Here is a 22,086-nt window from a genome sequence, read left to right as displayed (position 1 = left end):
GGAAAACCTGAAGCTACTGCTGAGAAAGCAGGTCCGTCCCTACGGCACGGTGCCATTCAGAGCTGCCACTATGGGAAAGCAGAACCGCTTCGTTAAGGAGGTCTGCATCCAGATTTCTGAGCCCTGCTGAACATCAGGACTAATGAGTGCCGACACAACACCAGGGCAGCCGTTCCAGTGCTAAAGTTGCACCCTACCTGGGGAGACATGTCCATGCCCCACAAACCAGGACCTCCCATGGGGAAAATCTGCCCATTGCTAATCTACAGACCAGCTGCAAATTGAAGCCCCAGCTCAAATACAGGCATCCACTAACATATCTGCCCAGGCTGGGCTGCAGCTGTGACACAGGACCATGAGTGGTCTAATGAAACCCACCAGACTCCTGAACAGCTTCTCCCTCCCCCATTCCCCATGCTTTAAGCTGCAGTCAAACAGAGCATAACTCCTTTTAAGACTTGCAGATGTTGCGTTTCTGAATCATCTGGCCGGGTGGCTTGCGCTGGCGAGAGGAAACAAGATTGTCTCCGGATTCCTTTGTGCTGCAGCTCTCCATGCACAATAGCTCCCGCGCAGTCGCAGGGTAAATAACTTTTTATGCTAGAAATGAAGTAGGGGTGGGAGGAAAAAAAAAAAACCAAACCACCAGGCACAACAACAGCAAACAAACAAGCAGAAACTGAGGTGATGGAAAAGCAGGCAGAAAAAGCTACACTGTTGTGCCTGGACACATATCCGACACAACAGCATCTTCCAGCAGCTTCCACACTTAAAAAGGCAGAAAACAATAACGACTAAGTTTTGCCTGACATCTCCTGGACATGCCTTCAGCCAGGGATCGTTACGACACAGCATGCTGGCCAGGACGTGAACTTCTGCATAATGGCTCCAGACAGCTACTAATATCCTCAGCTCCTGCTGGCACAAATGTTAGCTCCGTTGCAGGCTTAGGAGCTATGATAACTAAAAAAAGAACCAAAATACAGACCTTGAAAGGGGATCCGTAATAGCGTTAAGCACTCTGAGCCCCAGGGCCATGTAACACCAGACCAAGCTCCCCTGACAGCCAGAGGTGAAGGAGCTTCCCCCAGGCAGCTCAGGACCCTCCTCCCAGGTGCCCAAAGAGGATGCGAGTCCTCCCACACCAAAGCAGCAGGTGACAGCTTTCCTCCTCTACAGGGACACCCCACGGGGTGCCATGGGGATGCCTGGCCCTGGGCACACAGCCATTTCAAGCAGGAATCGGGGATGAGCAGTGTCACCCTAACTCAAGCTCACAGGACTCCCTTAGTCCTTACACGCTGGGCTTGGGCTTGCCTTCCTTGGGTGGCTGTCCTAGGGCAGCAGAAGGTGGGTTGACACCAGATTCCCACCAGGATGGACCAACAGTCAAACCAAAACATTTTAAAGGCTTTGTGGGAACAGTGTTTGTTAGACATTTCTGGAAACCCCCATTATGCTTAAATATCAAGCAAGCAGACAATGTTTTTATCTGCTTAATAGAGCTCTTCAAACCGCACGCAACCACATGGGCCTAGGCTGGCTATTTTAAAACAACATTCAGCTGAGACTGTTGTTTCCAACAGAATAATTTAACACCCCACTCTCGCAGAGTACTTTCACCCCCAGATATCAGAGTTGTTCAGAAAGGCTATGCTGATTTTACAAACCTGGGCAGGGGGGAATGCAGCAACATAACTCACATCGCCTGCAATCCCAGGAGCAGAAACTCCAACCTGCCCAAAACAGCCCCCAGCAGGAACAGGCAGAGGGGCAGCTTCTCCCACAGCCTCTCCTAAACAGCAACTTTCCTCTTTCTCCTCCTTTTTCCAGCATTCTTTTTTTTTTTTTTAATCTTTTTTTTTTCCCTCCGCCCAACTCCAAGTTCAAGATACTTAAATTTCACAGAGGGCCTGACATCCGCTGATGAAGATGATCCCGTCGGTGTTATTGTCTGGCTGCCAGCTCCTGGGAAACAGGCAAGGCATGAGGGCGGTTGCTGTTTTTAACCAGAGGCCGTGTCTGACTCGAGTGTTAGGGGAGTTAATGAGCACTGTGCAGTGAGAGGGAGGGCTGGGAGAAAGCAAACAGGGAAAGCTTTATTTTTATATTTCATTATTTTTATCAGAAAAAATTAGGCAGAGACCTTAAAGGGGACAGTAAAGGGGATTTTTTTTTATTCTTATTTTTATTTTTTTTAAATAGCAGAATTACAGGTTTGCAGCTGGAAGAGCCTGCTGGGACGTCCTGTGCCCAGACATCAATAGAAGGGAGGTGCCTGGGTCTCCATGCAGGGCATTACAGGTCACCTTGCTCTTCTAGGTCTCAAGAAGGTCTGGAAGGGAGACATCCCTCATACTGTATTAGTGGGTCCTGTGGAGGATGCAGCTGCAGTCATGGTCAGACAGGGAAAGCTTTGACCATCTGCAGTAAGGGCCAGACATGTTCTCCCCAGCTGCTTAAGGTCCACTTCACCTTCTAGAAATCCAGACCTGCACCAATTTATAGTGTACGAGGAGCAGACCACACCAGCCATTCCTGCCGACGTGAACCCCAAGGTATTTACGTACACACACTACAGCCCTAGAGGAGAGTCTTCTGTAGCTCACCCCATCCACCCAAGCCCATCCCAGACACAGGATGCGTCTGCATGATGGACCCTCTCTTGGGGGTAACAGTCTCCAGGCTTCCCCAAGGAGTCCGGGCACCCTGGGAGCTCCCTCTCCAGCTCTGAAGGGGGTTCAGGCCACTCAGTAGGCATTCAGTACCAGGCAAGTTGAAGCCAAATCCAGTAATCTCTAGAAAAGATGGACAGGGTCAGCCAACCTGACACTATTCCCCTTATAGCAGCACGGAAAAGGTTAAAAGAGATTTATGGGCATATATCTCTGCCAGAACCACCAGGTGATCATGTGTACACATTTCTCTACTCTAAGACCTAATTTTCCACCATTTCCCTTGATTTGCTGTTCCTTTTCTCCCATTTCCTTGATTTAGGGCCCAATTATTTCTTGTCCTCTTGCCAGTGAAACAAAATATTTCATAAGCACTCCTGCTGCCTCTCCCTACTCCCTCCCTCCTTTGGATGCTGGTTTCAATGCCTGACTCATGCCTCATGTTCTGCAAAATTTAGAGTATTTTAGTGAACACCTAACGATGATTTTACCATTTTTCACAGTGATGCAAATGGGATTTGGCACGAATGAGCTCGCTGTTGGAATTCAAGTAAGTCTGTGGCCCCCACAGCTCTGGCACCTCTTTGCAAAGCAGTCCCTGGGGATTATCACCTGGGCACAATTTCCTTCTGACAAGACTGTGTCCTTCACTAGGGATGACCCACGTGCCCAGGGCTGGGCTGGTGGTGACACTCTGTGCTGGGAGAGGGAGAAGGGCAGACAAGTAAACTCAGTAGGTCATCTGGGTCCTGACCGATATGGAGATATACGCAGTGCCCTGCAAAAGTTGTGTCAGCAAGAGCAGCAGGGCTGTGCTAACACAAGGCAACTTTCTGGCTGGACCACATCACCCCCTGACATAGCTGCATGCCCATGCCAGACCCAGCCCTCTAGGGGAGAGCTGGGGACTGCCATCCATACACAAGTACATCTAGGGTCTGGTCCTTCTCCTTAATGATAAAGGCAACAAATTCTGCTGTCATAAAAGGAAATGTAAAGAATAAGAGAAAAAAAAAAAAAAGGACACCACCTGTCTCTGGTGGATTCCCAATCTAAACTTCCAAGCATAATCAAATCTTTCAAGTGGTTCATCACAGTGGAACCCCTGGGACCTACCCCAAAACTGCAGCGAAGGACAGACTGACTTCTGTCAGCACACTGAGCACCAGTCCTTTGGAACAGTCCCAGGCAAATGCTCTCCTCTCCCCTGGAACAATGGTTTTACAATAGCTTTCCATCCTTCTTCCTCCTCCCTGCCCAGGCTTGCACAATCACAGCATATAGCATTTCTATAGCATCCTCCTACTAGTTCCCATAATCATATCCAAACCTGTCACAACACAACACAACCATGAAAAAGACAGTTAAAAATGCTATTTCAGTATTGCCAACCTTTTTCAGGGAGATGTATCCATGAAGTTAGGTGAGGAAGATTAGGGGACCAAGAGCACAGATCAAATCAGAGGTTCCCTAGGCTGTAAGCAGGGAGAAAAAGATAAAAGTTTGCTCTGAATCAAGCAGAGCAAGGACTCAAAATGCATCTCCTCTATTCTGAACTCACATCTCAGACCCCAGTGACCTCTAACTTTCATGACCATCAGCTGCTTACCTCTACCTATACAATTCCTTTAGCCTTCCCCCTCGACCAAAAAAAAAAAGCAAGCAACTCACTGGACGTGAAGCCTTTCCATCCAAATGCCATCTGAAAAATTTCAAACCCTTTAAACTTGTGGCAAAATGGGGTTGTGCTCACCAGCCAGCTCTAACTTGGGTCGCTCTCCAGAAGAGAACAGCTGTTTGTATCAGCAAGCTCCTGCTCCTACATCATCTCACTTGTTATAATGGCAGACATGAAATACCACCTCTCTGGTTTACACTGTGACTGTACACAGATTATAAATAGAGGGTAGTTTAGCCAGCTAGGGCAGGTGAACTCCACAGTTTCTCCTAAAGCCAGTGCCTCTTCTACATGCACACATCCAGTGAGGGGCATCTCCAGTGATTCTAGTCCTTCCAGTGGCTGGCAGTAACAAGAAGGAAAATCTTGAGCATCTGGAGATGAGGATCAGGAGACAGGGATAGGGAGAGGTACTCTCTCCCAGTTAGTTTGAGCTATGCCTGTTCTCTTCACCCAAGCACATGAAGAACTGTCCAAACCTGAATCCATGTTCAACCACCACTGATGGGGTCAAGCAGGGAAGAGAGCTGGACACAAGCTAGAAGATGCAGAGACCTGTCAGAAACCAGGCCCTAAAGCATCACGATAGGAAGCCTTAAGAAGGTTAAGCAACATTCACGCACCCCAAAGCGGGCAGCAGAATCAGGCCTTTGCACCCACCACCACAGCTGCTAGCAGCTTGTTCACACATTTTCACAGAGCCTGGAGGACAAGTTGAGTGACAGGATGCTGTTTAGCTACACTAGACTTCTTGCTCCTCTGTTATGGGATTGGGCCACTTCAGTCCAAAAAGCTTTGCAAAATAATTGACCATCAACTGCCATCAGAGTAAGACCATTTTGGTCTTTGGTAACACAAGAAAGGACTGAGGTTTGTCGGGAGGCTGCTCTTTACCTGAACTTAAGAAGCCGAAAACTAGCCCTAGCTATAAACAGCACGTAAGAAGGCAAAACAAATGAGGAGGAAACCCGAGAAAGGTTCTGCAGATTGCCTTGTGCAAGGGCATCCTCTTTTCACTGCTGGGGCTATGTCAGACAAGACCTCTCTATTTTGAGCACACCCTGGGAAAGGCTTCTGGGACCCTGTCTGCCACTCTGTGGGGCATCAAGCCTCCTCTGGACTCCCTCTGAGGATCAGCCTAGCTGAGGGCCTCTAAAATCCACTTGCAGCTTGGGGAGGTTTGGGGATCAGTACACCCCAGATCTGTAAGATCCAGAGCCCTTAAGAAGATGCTAACCAGGCCTAACTTCATTCCTCTTCATAACTTGGTACCATCAGCTCTGCTAACTGTGTTGGCCTAGGGTTTGCTAGATTAATGTCACTTTTAATTTATCACGTGGCTGTGGCTGGCTGGAAGCATCACCTCCAGGGGAAGCTGACTCACCCAAAGCACGCTGTTTTCCATACGGCCAGCTAAGTCCTATCCAGCAGACCAGCTTCCCTTCAAGCTACCTGTCAACCTAGCACAGGCTGGACAGCCCCCTAAAGCTAACATCCACAGTTCATATTCCTGGCAAGTACCATCACAGGACTTAACTCCCCTGAAAAGTATTGGAAATAGTAAAAGCTGGCCATTAGGGCACTTTCAGACTGCATAGAGATATTCTACATTGTAAAGTGTGTTTGGAAGGACTGCTACATTTCCTCCCTTGTCCTTCCTCAGAGGAAAGGAGATAAATGTCTAGTTGGCTGTTCATAGCCCAGGGCAAGGGAATTACAGTATCCTCCATAACAGCTAGCAGAAGTACTAGAGAGCAGAGACACAAAGAGACTCCGCTCGGAAACAGCACAACTGGCTTGCCCAGCGATGTACCAGCACACTATCAAATCCAAACCACCTCTGGTAAGCCTGCTCCAGAGCCTTTTTACCACTCTCCCAGCAGCTTGGGTGCTGAGATGTTAGGTAAAGAGGTGCTCATTAGAGACTCTAGCCCTGACCCTGAACAAAACAGCAGTGCCTGGGACTGCTCTTGAGATAACAAGACTACAGCATGCAAGCAGCGCAGTGCCTCTGTGTGCTTACTCTGCTGCCGAAAGAAACCTCTCCCATTTGATTTGACCATTACATGAGCACAGAGAGGAACTGTGTTTGATCCCCGGGGAGCTCACTAAGCCAGTATTTCTGTAGAAAACGGGTGCCTGTGCACCAGAATCTAAATATCGTTTTAAAAAATAAAATCAGCCTCCACTCTATCTGATCAAGAGAAAAGTCTTTGGAGGGTAAACCAAGACAGGATTGTTTGTTCAGATTTATGGGGAGGCTGAATAACAAGTTGGAAAGGTCTGAACTGAGTCCCATCCCTTGAGTGGAAGCGTAACTACGTAACCCTGCAGTCCAGCTATAGTTTCCTTTGCTGCCTGGCAAAATTCCCAAAGGAAGAGAGGAAGAAAGGGCCCTTAATGACCTTCATCAATGACTTAGATGACATGACACAGCACACTCTCAGCAAGCTTGCACATGATTCCAAACAGGGAGGAAGGGGTGAGACAGACCAGATGGTTGCCATGAAGATGATTAAGGGCTTGGAGCACACCAACATACAAGGACAGGCTGACAGAGCTAGGACTGCTTAGTCCAGAGAAGACAAGGCTCAGGGGGATCCTATCCATGTACATAAATACCTCATAGGAGGGAATAAAGACAACAGAGCCAGGTTCTTCTCAGTGGTAACAGGCACAAATTTAAATACAATAAATTCTACTTAAACACAAGACCTTTTTTTACTATAAGGGCAACAGGTTGCTCAGAGAGACATCCATCCTTGGAGGTATTCAAATGCTGACTGGATGTGATCCTGGGCAGCCTGCTTCAGCTGGCCCTGCTTTGAGCAGGCAGGTTGGACTAGACGATCTCCAGAGGTCCCTCCAGCCTCAGCTATTTCATGATTCTGTTGGACACAGGATTCATGGTACCCTGTTTTGATTCTGGGAATAGAAGGAATACAGTTAGGGCCACAGCAGTTCTTCTATCTCTTATCCCACCTCATCTGATTTCTAATAAAGGTTTGTATTCAAAGAGCTCCAGCACTTTCCCCAAAAGGAGCTGTTAAAAAACATTTACAGACTTCAGCCTTGGAAAAGCAGATGTCCACCAGAGATCAGTTTTTCCATTCATCCATGGGATGGATCAGATCAAAAAAGTGAAAGGGGCAACACAAACCCTAAAACATGCAAGTCCTCAAAAACGGTAAAACGTTTCCCAGCCCTTTCTTTGCTAGAATGGGGCAAAAAAAGACAGCGCAGAAGAAAGATGGAACTTGGTTTACTGGACCTTCCTAATCGAGCTCTAGTGCCTAGGATCAAAGATTAGTTGATTAAAATCCAATTTCAAAGCTTATTAACTTTTGAATGAGAAATGCTGCTATGGTGAGCTTACTGCAGCAGGCTATTTCTGGCTTGGCAGAAGTGGCTGGCGGGGAAAAACAGCTCTTTGCTTATCAGCACCCAGCTTAGACCCAGATGAAGCAGGAAAATTTCACCTCCCCAGACCACTTTAAACAAAGACTAAATGAACAAAGGGACTTCCCTTAAACCAGCTATTAAAGCCAGCTGGGCATTTCCCCTTTATGCCACCACAGCTCATTTGAAATCCATGCAGAGCCATTGTGTTGCATTTCTAAGCTACCCAACATTTGCTCTCTTGCAGGATATTCTGGTCAGGCTGGCAACTGCCAGCTCTGTCATGAACTCTCTAGGCATCTAGAGAGTCTCTAGCACAGCAAAGGGCAGGGCTAACTCAGAAAAGAGGCCTCTGCCCTTACAGCAGCTGTACCACCACAAGCAGCTTTGTCCCACTGCCCAGGGAGAAGATAACCTGGCCTGGCCAGCCAAGGGAGATGGTGAGCCAAGCTGAGATCTATTTGCCACAGGGTTTTATCCTGAAGGACACAAATTCCAGTCCTAACCCGAGATCCCTCCAGGACCCCCAAGTATGTTTTAAAAGCATTCAAGATATAGGGTGGAGCTGTGTCTTGGAGCTTCAGGGTTGAACACGTTCCTTACCCTATGGACAAATGGGGGTTAAGCACTGGCCTTTGGGGAGTCAGTTCATCCCATCCCCTCCTGTTTGAGCTATACCTCACAGTACTGCTTGCAGAGAGCTTCCCAGCTTCTCCCCCTTTCCCAGGCACAGCAACCATGAAGATGAGAACTGCAACACACAATTCCATAGCAAAGTTTTCAGATGCTAAGGGCCCATTTTTCTCTCAGCCACACAGTTTTTCAGAACATCTCTCATCCAAAGAGACAGTATTTAGGGCCATCTGTGCCCAAACAATGGGCTTCACCTCTTCTGCTGAAGGACTGAGTTTATCAGCTAAGTGCAGCAGTTGTCTAGATCAGCTATTGACAGGGACTCATACGTTTGTGGCAAAGGTGGCAACTGTGAAGCACCAAGGTCTGGGTCTGAGTCTGACTCTTGTCCTGCTCACAGTGAAACACATGACATATCCTCAAAAAGCATCAGAACATGCAGAGGTTAACACCAAAGCAGGAGGGGAAGAGGCAATTCATGCTATTGCACATTAAAAAGAGAAGGCAGCAGGTAGTCTGGGTGACCAGGTTTGCTTTGAAGAGTGGTGACAGCTACATGACAAATATCTTGTCTCTCTGGGAGGTGCCTCAGTAGCTTCTTTCCTCTCTCCTGCTCTGCTCCAGCAATTGCAGACACACATTGCCCAGCACAGCGTGGCTGAAGGAGCTCCACTTCACCACAGGCCTTTCAGACCCAACTCCAAACGGCCACAAGACCATTAAATGACACAGCAAACAGTAACTTGTCCCTGGTTCAATTAAGTCTTTCTTCTTTAAGCAAGGATAAAAGAAAAGCAGTCTTTTACAACCTACCTCCACTATACAGATGGGTGTGAAGTATGCAGGAGCCCTTCAGAAGGACTCCTGCTCTAGCAGATCAGGCCCAGGCTTTCAGAAGAGGGAAATCAATTATTTCCACGCATCCCTTTGCAATGATCAACCAAAGGCTGGTTCCTGTTAAGCATAGTGCCTCTGGGGAAGGGAGCAATCTGGACAGCACAAACCAAAGGCCTTCCCCATCCCTGCCAAACCAGACAGAGCTTGCAACAATGGGGAGAGAAAAGGGTATAGTGGCATACCTCACCCATATATGGGCACCCAGCACTGCACAGCTGGGATCCTGTCTCTGAGACCAAGCCCATAGAAAACTCTGAATATGCAGAAAAATATTGGTACAAAAACATAGTAGTATAATACCTCCCTGCTGGCGGTGAGGCAACTATTGCACTGGGGAAAGAGCAGGTGAGCACATGTGTTTCTTCCCCTAAGAGAGACCATGCAGAGGTTGGGACGGAAAGGTAGGAAGTTTCTTCTATTAAACAACAGGTTTTCACTTAAACTACCTCTATCAGCAGAGTCTAGCCCTCCTATTACGCAGCCTATGCCACCACACTAGCCGAAAGGGCTAAGGGTCCCCACACACCCTGGGACGGGGACAGAAAGTCAGCATGGGTTTTGCAAGTGCAACCCAAGAACTCCAGCTGCATGCTCCCAAGACCAGTAACCCTGCTCTCTCTTGCAAGCTAAGCCATGTTACATTCTCCAGCAGCAAGCTACAACTGAGCTGTAAAACAACACTCAGAAGCGAAGACAACACCAGATCACCCAGGCAAACACTGAGGAGAGGTGACAGTAACAAGGAGGGTTATGTTTAGCTTCACATCTGTGCTGTTTGGAGGCTCTCTTCAGGGGGCAGGGGACAGGACATCTTAAGAATAAATCTTTTACTTGGAAAACATCCAGCCTGGGAATAAAAAAAAAAAAACAAAACAGTCTAAGAGAATAGGTCGTTCAATGGAGAGAGGTTGTTAAACAGAAAAGGTCAGGGGATGCAGGGAGCACATGTGCAGGACCACCAGCACAGGGAGGATTTGGGGGAAAGCAGACATCTTTGGGGCAGACAGGCATGCTCCTCCTCCCCTTGCCTGGCTGTCTCACCAGGATCATCTTGCAGGGGAAGGAACGAAGCCCTGTGCCTCCTTCACTTCTCACAGCCTCCCCTCCTACAGCAGGGGGAACTAGCTCCATTCTTTCCTGAGTTTTTCCATCCCAAAGCCTGGCAGAAAGCCAGATGCCAGGCAGGAACTGGGAGCTATTGGTGAAGGTTGCCTAGTGTGGAGGACATGCAAAGTCACTGCATTTGGCCCTCAGTATGGAACTAGCCACTTCATACAGTAGCCTAACACCACAGAGCCCACCTGCACCTCCTCCAAAAAGCACCACTACTTCTTTCTCTAGCTTTATTCAGCCCCACCACACCAGGTCCCACATCTGGTCCTGGATCACATCCTACTGCAACAGCAAGTGCCAGCAGAAGGGTAGAAAGGCACATGCCGTTTGCTCAGGACCAGCTCAAGCACACATGATTGCAAGGACATTCCCACCTAGTCTTCCAGTGTCCCAGCATCTGCCAGGAGCCAACACACCATGGCAGCAATAGGATCCCTCCCTGCCTACTGCACTCCGGTCCCAGGAAAGCAGCAGTTTGACCAGTTACAACTTCACCTGGCCCACATAACCCAACTCCAGACAGACTCGTGAGGGACATTTCCCCATTACTGCTTCAGCAGCGGGTGACAGATCTGAGCCTCACTGCATTATAGGAGGCTGCAAATCTGATTTCCTCCCCCAAAAACTAGGCATGTTTCCATCTGCCTTGACCTCCCTGTACCCTGCCTAAGGATGGAGCGACTGGCAGTTCAAACTCCACTAAACATTAATCCACATTCAAATAAAAAACCCAGATCTCTAATTTGCTTCATCCTGAAGTCACTTAAATGTAAGCAACATTCCCAACCCTACTTCTGTATTTATTTTTATGGTTGCAGGTATTATAATTGTTGTGCTAACAGTGCTTTAGTTGTGATTATAAATGTACAAAGTCACATGCCTATATATGTGCAGGCACACATCCGCACACACTCACTCTTCTACCTCTTGAGAAATGGGTCCATTCCGCTTTCTTCTGCTACTGATAAAATATTGATTAGGGAATTTGAAAATCTGAAATGATTTAGGAGTCCCTGGATGGGAAACGTAATGTACTGTGCCGGCCGCATTATGAGCCATCCATCACCTGTCAGCAAGCAGCAAGAAAGTGACAGAATCAATACAAACGTGTCTGAAGATGGGTTTAACTCATTTCCCTTCCCCCTCGGGCAATAGCTGGAGCATCCCAGCTAGAGGAGAAAGGAGGCTTGGTAACTAACACCAGGCCAACCTCAATCCACCCAAACTGCGAGGGGGTTAACTCCTTCCTTGGCAGTCCAACCACACCAGGGCCAAAAGCCAAGGTGAGCGACCTCAACCACACTCCCTGGGGAGCACAGCCAGGCCAGCCAGCCAGGAATTGTTAATTCCAACCCTGAGGGCTGTGTTCAGCTGCCCCCGTGTCAGCGCACAGAGTTGTTTGAGACAGTCCAGGGTACCCAAGACCTCCATGTAGGTCACAGCACCTGCATGGCTCCTACTGAAGCTGCTTCTACCAACTTGGGCAGGTTGTTATTTCTCCCTAAAACCTCCCACGGCTGGTAAACATTTTCAGCACCTGCCTCTCCCAGCACAATTTACCATGTAGAACATTCCCAGACACTCACATAACATTATTCTGCTTTTGGAGGGACCAGGCTGACCTGTGACATTGTATAAATCCTTGCCTTGCTTCCCTACCCATTGCCGCACAGTTCCTCCCACGTACGTCCTCCGCATCAACTTCCCTTCTGCATCACCCACCTTCAGTCAGCAGGGCCTGATCCAGCTCCTCATTACACCACAGAGCTTGTTGCCTAAGTATCTGTTGTTCTTACTAGGTCCAAGACTCTTTTAAAATAAATGAAGATGAGGGGGCAGAATCCATCCACAGGGTGATATATCGTCCTCCCATACTTTGCAGATGGATTCAATTGGCCTGTGATCCTATTTTGCAGATTCCCTTAGAGCACTGTAATTCATCCTGCAAGGCATTTCAAATGAGACTGGACAGAGCACCAGAGAAATGACAGGAGCTGAGCGCCCTGCCTCGCTCCCTGGGGCAGGGTGACCAGGAAGGCTATCGCTCACGTGTTATTAGAGTTAATTATTCCAAGGGCACACTGCAGGAGGTGATGGCAGTACAAGGCCAGCTCAAACAAGGCCAACAGAGTGGCCTCAGCCCAGAGAGGCTGTTCCCAAAAGCTGCTCCTCAACTCAAGCCAGCCCACCATGGGCCATGTACAATAGCAGCATTAACACTAGCTGCAGAACACATAGCATGGCACGAGAGATGGAGCAGGGGAAAAGGGGATGTTCCACAGCACAAGACACCTTTTGACCTGCCAAGCGTGGGGTGGGAGACCCAATAACTTGCTGGGTAGGAGCAGCGAGGATGTCTAAGCTTGCCCCTTGATCGGCTCTTCTCTGTTGTGACAGAAGCCTGTTAGACACCCCCTCCCGACACCTTTCAAGGCTTCAGGGAGGCAGCACTGGCCAATGGAGAGGGGAGCAAGCACTCCATCTTCTGGGCAGCTCTTTTCTCCTCTGTTCTTTCTGCAAGAGTGAAGCTTCAGCCTTCAGGCAGAGTCAAGCCACTGCCTTAGCTTCAGGTTAGCCCTTCTACAGGCAGAAGCAGCCAGAAGGGTGCCACAGTCCAGCTCTGCCACGTCAACTGGTGACGTGGCTGCAGGTAAAGCTTCTTGGATAAAACTTTCTCATTTATTTTGCTTTTAATTCCATTATTTAATAGACTGCAAAACCCTTAATGTGGGAGTCTCAACTACTGCATTTGCGCAATTCACTCTGGATACAACCTTCTACCTTACCGTCCCTAATAGACTCTATAAATGGTTTCCAAATCCAGCAGAAGTGGTCTATTTGCTGCCTAGTATACCATGTAATCTTTTGCAGAGGTGGTATTGATCTTATTAAGCCTGCAGCCATTGAGTCCTCAGATGTGTCTCAGCATTTGCTTTCCCACAGCAAAGCACCTCTTCTAGCCCCACGGCAACATGCAGGTGACAGCACTGGCATACACTGACCCAGAGACAAGATGATCACTGCATTTCTGAGAACAATTTAATAGTCAGTAGAGCCATGGCTGTAGGATACTTAGTCAGAAGCAATACCCCATCTCAAAAAGAAATGTCTGAGTCATTTTAACTGTAAGGGACAGAAATTAGGGACTAATTCAGCCCATAACAGGTACTGAATGCTGAGCCCAGAAGCAGCTCTGCTCGTGGCTAATGGATTTTGCACAGTGAGACTGGCTCAGGGCTCTCAGCTCACCGCTGCAGGATGCTCACAAGACTCATTCACAGCCGCCTTGCCAAATTTTCCTCACCCATATACAAAAGCAGAAACTCGTGATTATTTGCACAGTCCTCTCCAAACAACTAACCCTTCCCACAGCACGCAAAAGCTGGCTCCAGCTGAGAGGAGAGGCACACAGTGCTGAGACTGCAGGAGGCCAGGCAAGGGAAAAGGCATCAAGCCGCAAAGCACAAAGTTGGAGCTCTCTAAAAAAAAAAAAATTTTTTATATACATATATATATATATATATGTATGTGTGTGCAGGTACATGAAGCTCACCTTTTTGGAGGGGAGGCAGCACCATGGTGCGTCAGGAAGGTAGAGGCGTAGAGCACTGTCTAACCAGATGCTTATCTGACAGAGCATCAGTGCTGGGTTATGTTCCCAGGCTGCCCTGGCAGCGGCATCCAAGGAGAGGGCAGATGGTACCTCCACAGAGCAGCATTAGGACCATGACTAGTGTCTTTCTTCTAGACGAGGCTCTCATGCTGCCAGCTTACAGCAGTCACTGAAGGAGGTGGTGATAAGTGGCCAGCATCTGGCCCAGAGGCACTGGGGTGCCAAGCAGAAGGGAGACAGAGACACAGCTTCCACCCCTTCGACATTCACGCTGACCCAGTTGTGTCAGCCCGGCTTGTCAGCCCATCTGTCATGGTGCTGGTTCCTGCCGGGGCCTCAGGACCTGTGAAGGTGGCTGTGCATGTTGGACTATTTATCTTCTCAAGTTGTTGGGACAAGGGGTCTGACAGCCCTATTAGTTATCCCACAAAGCAGAGCCCAAACACATCATCAGAGAGGGTGACAAGGCATAACCCTAGGGAACAGGGGAACACCAAAAGTCACATGGCTCCCAGCTCCCCAGGGCTCAGGGAAAGGCAAAGCAACAGCATAGCCTGAGCACTGAAATCCTTGCAAGAAGTATGTGGGGAAGAGCCCTGGAAGCTGAAGCTTTCACTCATCACCTGCCATCTTTCCTTAGCCAAGTGGACCCTGCCACTGTTAACAAGCAGGGATCATGCCCACTTTTTGCATTGACCTTTCAAGCCCTGTCCTGGGATGTGCCCAGGCTGGGAGGTAGAACAGCAACTTTTTAAAACTACACACTGTGGCCCCAGAGCTCTTTCAGGAAGAAGCACAGGCCCAACACTCATTTGTGCTAGCACCAAGACAATGCAGTGCCTTTGCTGGACTGGTATCGTGGAGATCTAGACTATTTCTGCACCACCCCCAACTAATCATAGTCTTCAAGAAGACACATCATTGCTCTGGGAACCAGCCACCCACAATGCTGTCTGTGAAGAGGAAGAACTAGTGCTCTAACAGCCCAAAGAAAGACATCCATACCTATATGATGCCCACATGTCCTGGAAGCAGCAGATAGGGACCTGCATCTCTCTCTATGCCAGAGAAGAACCAGGATGTATATAACAGCTCATCAAGGCACCAAAAGCACCAGGCACAGTGGTTGGGTGACTAAGAAAAACAGTGTTCTATGAGTCCTCAGGACACATCAGTGGGAAGCGTTGCTTCAGCAGGATAGCAAAAGTGCCCTGCTCCCAAAGCTGCCAAACCAAGAGCTCCTCCAATCAGTACATGTGTTTCCAAGTGGCACGCATACACCCAGGCCATGCAGCTCCTGACTCCCCCGTCTGTGCTGGCCTTTGGGTAGGGATCTCCATGTAAGCAATTTTGAGCCAGTTACCCTCACCTAAGGCTCTCCACCTGCCCTGCCAACACCTTCAGCAGAGCAGGAACCCAGCCAGCAGTAGGTCCAGGATCCAGCCCAGCAGCTCAGGACACAGCCAGGAGCCAGAGACTGAGCAAAGTCTTAGTAAAATGGAGCATGTCATAGGTGGAGAGGAGGGGAAACAGCTCTTTAAGCAAGTCATTTCAATTGCCTTGAGAAAACAGGTTGTTAAAATGATGGAAATAAATGACTTGTTTGAGCAGCCTCAGAAATGTTTTCAGAGAAAGCTTCCACGTATGAACATTGATTGCAAATACTTATTAACTGCTCCTTCATTATCAAAGAGATGATACATATGTTTACATATTTTGATACATTTTTATTAATCCTACTTACTGTTTAATTCCCTAAACCTGCCCAGAAGAACTGTCACCAAGCAACCCCCTAAATACAGCCTCAACTTCTGCACAGGCAGGCATGGACATCGGAGGAATCACTCAAGTATCTGCCTGTACCAAGGAACCACACATCACTAGCATTAGACCTGAAATGTCTCTTTTGATCACAGCCTCCCAAAAAGGAGGGTCATGTTTCAGATGGTGCGTGGTAGGGTCATTTACCCACCTCTGTCCACTCATGAGAGCCGTCAGCCAAGAGACCATAGGTCCCTCTCGTTCAGCCTTCTGTCTCTAACAGCAACCAAGCTTGATGCTAATGGAAAGAGCTGAACAGAAGGTGGAACATGGAGGTGTTTTCCCAGGACATTTCTCCAGCTCCTAGCAGCCCAGCGCTCACAAGCTCCCAAGCTGTAAATCACTCCAGTGCTATGTTTAGGCCCATCGTCAAGAGTTATCTGCCATAAAATTGCTGAATTCCTTTTTAAAGGTTCATGATATTTTTTGGCCTCCACAACATCCCAGGACAACAAGTTTCCAGGGCTGAATTATTTCCCCCCTCCTTCATGTAGCATGTAATGCTGTTTGGTTTAAACCTGCAGCCTGCTATTTTTCGGTGGGGAGCCCTGGCTTCTTGCCCTGCAGGAAACAACAAACAATTGCCTCCTAATCACCTCTTTGGGTGATTTTATAGGTGTGTCTCAAGTCCTCCTCCCTCCTCCCTTTGCCAAGCTGGTGAATCCCGATCTAGGCTATCCTCAGATGGAAGCTGCAACACCGTCAAATTACATAAAGCACAGCTCCCTGCTCCAGCCAACATCTTCTCCAGCAACAACATCAGCATGAGCAATGCACTGTGCTAGGACAAGGATTCTCCTCTGGGGCTCTGCACTGGAGTTCTTCTTCCGATGGAGAACCTGAAGGTCTGTTTATTTTAAGCAGGGCTTGGGAGATGCACAGGCAGAGGATGAGTGAGGAGGATCCCTGCCTGTACACAACCGCACAGCCTGCCACAGGCCACTGCTTCAACAAGAGACAAGATTTTCCCCTGAGGAGGCCCATGCTGGAGGGATGCAGAGATTGTCACCTCCTGGCCACTTGGGCAGGGGTTTCTGTCCAAAGCAGAGGCATCATGCTGACAGCCAGATCCCTGCAGGCTTCCACAGCCTCCATCACCCCACCAAAAGCAAAGAGTCCCGCCAGCCCTCCTTCCAGCAACCCTGCCCGTGGACTGCAATGTTCCAGCTAGAAACTGCCTGCCAAATACACAAGAAGCACAACGACATCGGTATGGTCTGCAAACTCCACCTGCCACAGAGATCACAGTCAGCCCACAAACACATTTCATTTTCAAAAGGAGCAAAAGTACTGCTGAAAACCCCGGTGTGCCACCAAGTTGTGGATTCTTCATCATTAGCACCTTGCCTTAAGACTGCATACAGCACGGCTGGTGTTTGCAAGAGAAAATGGGAAATATCCTTTCTCCACATATGGCTGTTACAAAACACTTTATTGCAAGGGTAAATCCAGCAGGGCCCAAAGCAGATAGGCTCACAGGTACAAACTGGCAGGCACAGCATACCTGATGGCCTTCATTCCCTGGCAAATATCTCCTATCAGCTCAAGTACTAAAAAAAACCAAAACAAAACCAAAAAAAACCAACCACCCCCCCCAACCCCCCCCCCAAAAAAGCCACCAAAACAAAACACAAAGGCAGTTGCAGCTTTCTGTATACAGCAAGGACATTGCCTTGGTGTTGCAATTTTCATACCATCACATGCTGGGTCACAGCAATCAGATGTGTTTTGGCATGCAAATATGACATCCACAGAGCTCTAGGCCCTCAGCATCTCTGCAGAGTCCCAAAACGGAACCAAACTCTTTGGCTCAAAAGCCAGTCCTTAAGTCACCTGTGGGCAAAACCCACATTCGCCTCCCAGCCACACACCCTCCACAGACATCTCTGCCAGATGGGCCAACACATTAGTCCCCAAACACCATAGCCTGTTTAGTTCAATCCTAACCCAGTACCTGCAAAGCCCACCAAGAAGTACATCAAAGCATGCCTTTTACCAACTTCCAAGTAGAGCCCATACACCCAAAGCTTTAGGCCTGTCTACATAGCCCCTGCAGTATTTCCACCGCAAAGAGAAAACAGCAGCAGGACCTACCATGCACACAGACCTTATCCCTCCCTCACTGCAACTGTGCAGTCCCCAGGGCCTTAATTAGCCAGCACGCCTTCTCGCAGGGAACTGCTCTACGGGAACATTTACATGTTCAACTCCTTTGGACAAGTTCACAGGCAGGCAGCTAATCCTCTCCTAGGTCTCAAAGTCATATCAATTTCCTGTTTGAAGCTGAGCTTTCTCTCCATCAGGGTTTTTAAACTAATGAGATGCACTGAGGCCTTCAACTCTGGGAATATCAAATGTAGTGGGATTCAATTTCACTTGATTTTCATGCCATTTTCCCTTTGTAATTAACACCAGACAGTATGTGACTTCTCTTCATCCTACCATTAGATACAATCTCTGCTCAAGACAAACATGTCAAGAAAGGTGATGCTTTTACCCTACACTGCCAAAGGCTTCTAATGTTTGGGGGGGGGGGGGGGGGGTGTTGCCCTTTTTACCCCTCCATGAATATAATCCACATCCTTGAGGTAATATTCAGAACTTTAAATCTCCAAGAGCAGTGGCATAGGTCCCTCAGGGCTTGCAGGTACAGCAGCCCCTCCTGCTTCTTACTCACATGGATTATACTCCAGAAACACTAGTGCATGGGCACAGGCTCAGAGAGGATTCTGTAGGTCAGTCTTTCCTACCATCGTTGGGGGCTAAGGATCTCCAGTGTGTCTGAGCAAAGATGAGGGGGGTATGAAACCATCCTGCATACCTCCTAAAAGCAGCCGATTAGTCTTCCTGCCATGGGAAATGTCCCTTTTCCTCTTTCTTCAGCCACAACCCTCCCAGGTCATACTAACCAGGTCACAGAACTGATTGCCAGCTCCCCAGGCACATGATGCTCCTGCACCAGCCAAGCTCTTCCACAAGTTTTTGGGGGGCAAGAGGGAAGGATCAGCCTTCTGATCTGTTCATACCTCACTTACTGTAAAAGGAAGCCAGTTTGAATGAAGTTGCCAGACACTGTAATAACAACTAATACACAGCCATTGGCTCCCACCTTTGCACTTCCTCCTTGGGCGTTAAATGAAGGAGGTGAACAACCTTGCAGAATGCAAGCAGACTTTATACACTGCTAAGACATGACAGCCTGCAGCAGCCATAGCTTGGAGACAACACAGACAAATCCCATCATTTTTTTAAAGTTAAACGAGCTCAGCTGTGCCATACCTGGCAGGATCTGCAGGAAATGTAACGCTTCTTTTGATCAGAGGATTCAGAACAGTCCTTCTGTGTAGCAATATAGCACAGTGCAAAAATCTGTTCAGCAATAGGGCAATTCTTACATGGACCAGTATACAAAGGTTTTGAGGGAGGATGTCCATTAATATACCAGACACTGCCAAAATCCTAAGGCCCTGATCCAGCAGAAATCCCTGTAGAAGGGCCCCTGTGATCTCTACAGCCAGGGAACACCCCAGGTTGGAGGGGAAGAAGATATTGCTCTAAGTGAAAGCAGAATGAGTCAGGTCTGCTTTACTCCGGGAGTGAAGCAGATTCTTCTCCACAGATAAGAAAATAAGAGTCACCAACCATCTACCCCACACAGCTTGACCCTAGGCACTCATTTCAGGAGACACACAAGGGTTCAGAGCAAGAGACCTAAACCCAGGGTTCTCTCTCCAATATAATCTTTTGGGGAGCAGTTTTGCTGCCATTCAAGCACAAATACTAAACACACCCTGTTAAAAGGCACAGTGCACTGTCTGTGTAATATATTCCAGATTAGTATGTAAAAAGCCTCACTTTTCCAAAGACAACTGTTTTATTTACAAGACCTCAGTCGTCACCCCAACTTTTCTACACAGGGTAGCAGAAGCTGGAAGGAACTTGCCTGGATTAACACAGCAAAAGCCTGATTCCCACAGACTCAGAATTATGCTCTTCCCTTGTACATATATAACAGCCACCATCCCATCCTTACGGTGATTCCCACCTGGTAGCAGCAGCCCAAAGAGGCCATTTTAATAGATGTTGCATTGCATCTACCCTTGCCCCAATCCCAGCTCAGTGCCTTGGAGGACATCAGGTTCCATTAACCAGACCATTTGCCACCTGAAGTTGCAACCAACAAACTCTCCCAACCTGCAGCACCCAAAATATCCCCATGAGTCCTTCTCCTGCTAATGCTGAGTCTGCTGTGCAAGAGCCTGCTTTAGAAAACACCAAGCCAGTCTCATGGTGTTGTGCCAGAAGCCTGCAAGTTCAAAGTCCTCAGCAGCACCTCAGAGCAGAGTTCACAAACAGTTTATTATCACTCCATCAGAGGTCCACGCACTGCCCGGCAGCTCCAAATGAGCCCTCCATGGCTGTGACAGTTAGCGCCACAGGACCACTGAGGTTTCATTAATATTCATGTCCCATTGACACTCAGCAAGCAATGAAAGCTTGCTTTCTACAGCAGATCATTAAGCGAGGGGAAATGAGTGACCTCTTAAGGCCAGCTACGTCACAGATGTCACCAGGAGCTGAAGGGACAGAGACGGGGTCACCACCCAGCACTTCTTTTAATAAATAACAGTTTTAAATGAGCACGGCCTTGCCATGCCCAGTGGGACCCACATAAGACTGAAAGCATCTGGGAAGCAGATGCCCGAACTGCAAAGCCAGGTACAGCAGTGCCTCCTCTCAGCAACCCTGTCCAGGAGAGGCTGGGCAGCGGGATGCTGCCGTGCGGCGGGGAAGTGAGGAAGCAGCGTCTCACCAGGAAATCAAGTATGTAATTCTGAAGTAAATCACGGTGTTTTGGGCACAGTTAGCCCAGCTCAGTGGGAACATACACACCTCCCTCTACAAGCTGGTAGCATTTAGGAGCAACCCAGGGCTTCCTTGAAGCATCCCAGCTCAGGGTATTTAGCAGAGAGTTCCCCCAGGCAGCAGTTACAACACTCCTCATAGCAGACTTGATCTCAGATTACAGACCCTAATTGCTGCTATCAGTCAGAGTAACAATTAGCATCAGGTTAATGCATTTCCTGTGCTCTCAGGAGAGGATGGGGAAGGAAAAGGGAGTCTTAGTCCCAGTTTACCTCGAGTTCACTGGGAGGCCACAAGAAAGCAACTCACAGGCAAACTTCCCAAGCACCTAGTTTCCACAGGAGAGTCACCACCACCAAAACACCCAAAGCAGCACAGGAAAAAATAAGCTCCTCCAGCCCTCCTACTCCAGGCAGACAGCTGCCCTACCTCTAGGTTTCCACAGAAAGAAGCTAATGGAAGATCACATCTCACCAGAAACAAGATACCCTCTCTGTTCCAAGACGCCACCAGCATCACCCAGAGCCTCTTCTTTTTTAGCTCCTTCATTGAAGCCTGACACCCAACTCATGTGTATCAGGTGTGCACCAAACAAGGCTGATTCAGCCTCTTAACTCTTTCATGACTCTTGATCTCCATATCCCCATGGTACCGAGACTAAAGAGTGCAACAGGTCACATGCAAGCAAGGAAACTCCTGTAACCCCAGATGCACAGCTGCATGCAGAGCTGCCTCTCCTAAGGGGATCCGCAGCACACTCTACTTCAGAAAAACTTTGCTACCTGACTCCTTAAAACCTCGGGGGGGTGGAGGGGGGTAAAAAGTAGAGTCAGAAAATAAAGATCTGAGGAGTGATCCCAAAACAACAAAATTTATTTCTAAAAGTATTTGCCAGATCTGCAAACTTATACAAGCAAGAAGTCCCCTACATGTATAGTTTTCCTCCAAAAGAGATTGCCTGAGGAACAGGACAGACCATGTTCAATCTCAGAAAAGCAGGATATTTAAGGCCCAAGGTGAGAGCTTTGCATACCGCTCAGCCCATTTAAACCAACTCCAAAGACTGGAGAATGGCAAAAAGCCCTTACAAAGCCAGGGAAGTAACACACTGACCCTACCAAGGGTTGCCCCCCCAAGGCATCCTGAGGGACAGGAAGGTGTATGGGCACAGGGCTACGGTACACAGAGCTGTGAGGACACCCAGCAGGGCCACAGCCCCAGCACAGCCTGGGGATCCCTCTCCCCACACTGAAAGAGACAGAAGCATCCCAGGAGTAGGAGCCCCATCCCCAGGAAATCCGCTGGGAATGTGTGCTGCGATCAGCCAGACTCACCCCAGCGTGGCATCCGAGGCTCAGCCAGTCGCTTCCAACCTGTGCAGCCCTGCAAAC

The sequence above is a fragment of the Buteo buteo genome, chromosome 10, assembly GCF_964188355.1.
Source record: "Buteo buteo chromosome 10, bButBut1.hap1.1, whole genome shotgun sequence".
NCBI classification, from domain to species: domain Eukaryota; kingdom Metazoa; phylum Chordata; class Aves; order Accipitriformes; family Accipitridae; genus Buteo; species Buteo buteo.
The sequence above is the reverse complement of the archived record's forward strand: the minus strand, read 5'-3'. Positions refer to the sequence as shown.